Here is a 2473-nt window from a genome sequence, read left to right on the forward strand (position 1 = left end):
GCCAGCGCTGCTCCCGGTAATGAGGCGGCTGAGGCTGGGCGTGCTTGCGGGGACCCGCCCCGGACCGCCCAAGGCACCGGGGAAGGCGTGGCCGACACCTCCGACCCACCTGGCTCCGGCCCAGCGGCCCACCTGCAGGCCTCACATAAGCAGGTGGGAAGGCCCGGAGGGGCCTGAGGGGGCGGGCGGGCGGCCTGTTGGCAGCGGTCCTCGGCAGGGCGACATCGCTCTGCCACTGGGCCCTGCACCTGGGCCGGCCTGGGCCCCGCGGCTGCCGGAAGCGTAACTTTTCGTCCTGTTTTGTTTTGCCTTTTTAACCGTTCCGGAATGCACGACCGTGCCCAGGCGCTGTGTGCGTCGGCTCCCGGCGCCCTGCCCGCAGCCCCGTGCCGGGGACTTGGGGACAGGCTCCACGGCCCGAGGAGGCACCTACACAGGCCCAGGGGCACGGTGTCCGTGCGCAGAGGGAGGCAGAGCCGGACGGACGCCACGCCTCCCGGACCCCGCGCTGGAACCAGGACGCCACTGCACCGTGTGCACGCCATCTGCGCACCGGGAAGCCCCGCCCCCTGCCCCAGGATGACCTCGCGCCTGCGCCTTGCCCTCTGGTGCTCCTCCAGGGCTTGTCTCGGTCCAGGGACTTGAACCTGAACCTTCTAACACCAGGGCCCCTGCTCCTTGGAGTTTTCGCCCCCCACCCAGGCACCCCTGCAGGCCCGGGATCCCTCACCCCTACTGCAGACAGCCCTACTGGGTGTTAAGGGGAAATTTTAAATCCTATGTGAAGGCCCAGGAGCAGGGCACAGCGGCCGCGACAGGGCTGGGCCGTTCCAAGGCCCTGAACCCAGTCGGAGGGCAGAAGACCCGCAGACCACTCCGCGGAGGGGGTGGGTTGGTGCCAGCGTGCTCACTTCAAGAAAATTCTGCCCGTCACCAAATCCCAACTCTTCAAGTTCTCTGTTCCTTGCAATACGTGACCAGAGCTACCCGCGGATGCCCGGCAGCTTGGGTCTGCGGTACTAGCCCCCAGCCTCCCGCGGCTTCTCCCCGTCCTCCGCCCTGGGGTCCCCAGTGGACTTTGGAAACCTGTGCTCTGACCCAACCCCTGAGGACACGTCTCTGTCTCAGAGGATGCGCCTGGCTCTTGGCCTCCCTTACTGCTCTCCGGAAGAGGGCCAGGAGGCGATGTTAATCATTGGACTTGGTGCTGGGCATGCAAGTGGCTGGGAGCCAGCGGCAGAAAGTTCAAGGGCTGGCAAGAACCCCAGGCGTGGCTCTCTCAGCCCCGCTGGGCAGCCTCATGTGCCCTCCCCTCTGGAGGTACAGTTTCTAAACTGGTGAGGCGGCCAGGCAAATAGGCTTAACTCCAGGTTCGGGATGGCTGGGGACACGTGTCATCTTGGCTTTCCATCTCCTTGCAGTGCCCACAAGCTGGCCTGCCCACTGTTCTTCAGATCCCTCCTCTTCCAAGAAGCCCTCTGGGAGGGACCCTCCGGAGCTGCCCTGGCTGAGCCCTCCCAGAGCACTTAGCATAGAGGCTGGGTGTTATTTTAGTAAACATAGTTGTCTACCATGAAATAAAAATCTTAACTCAGCCCACATTCTCAGAGCTGATGTCTCCCTTCCGCACCGCGAACGGCTCCAGGAGGGTCCTTTTCCCATGGTGACGACCGGCTTAGCAGCAATCTATGCAGACACCACGGGGGCATGGGGCAGAGGGACCAAGATCCTGGCTTTCGCCTTGGAGGCTGAGAGATGGTGGCATTGACAGTCAGCAAACAGAGAAGCATTCAAGGTCACTGGGGTCACCAGACCCAGGCTGGGGCTGGGGTTAGAAAGTTGGCAAGGAGCGAAGGTTCGACTATTTTACAAGTGTCCCGAGGCAATGGTGCAGTGGGGGAGGCTGGCCCCGAGGGGGAAGTGCCAAGGCCCTGGTGACAGGTCAGCTCACGGGGGACCTCGGTCAAGCAGAGGTCTTCTGGGGACCCACAGTCTCTCCGAAAGGTGAGGACAGGGCAGGATGGTGTAAGACACGTTCCGCGGACCTGGTGTCTGGGGCAAACGCCCTGCGGCCTGAGCCCCTCCAGCAGTGGGAGCGGGTGTGGGAAGAGGCTTCAGCCTCCCAGGCTGGTCCCGGTCTCTTGGGTTGGCTCCTGCCGCGTTGGGTGGGGTCAGCGCCACCGGCCAGTTCACTTCTAACCCAGTTGGCGAGAGCGGCATGAAGGGCGCTGTCAGGACAGATCACAAAGCTGCTTAGAAATAAGTGCATCCATCCTCAGGCTCTGTTGCAAGACCCAGAAGGAGCCGGCAGGTAACCCGGTTGTGCCCGAGACAAAGTTCTCTGGGCCTGGGACATGTGGGTTCTAGCCTGGGATCTGCCTCGGCTGGCTGAACGTGGTGAGTCCCTGGTCCTCTCTGGGACTAAGCTTCCTCAGATACGTCCCGGATACCGGGCCTTCCGATTTTCCATCTG

This window comes from Prionailurus viverrinus, unplaced genomic scaffold (assembly GCF_022837055.1).
Source record: "Prionailurus viverrinus isolate Anna unplaced genomic scaffold, UM_Priviv_1.0 scaffold_40, whole genome shotgun sequence".
NCBI classification, from domain to species: Eukaryota; Metazoa; Chordata; class Mammalia; order Carnivora; family Felidae; genus Prionailurus; species Prionailurus viverrinus.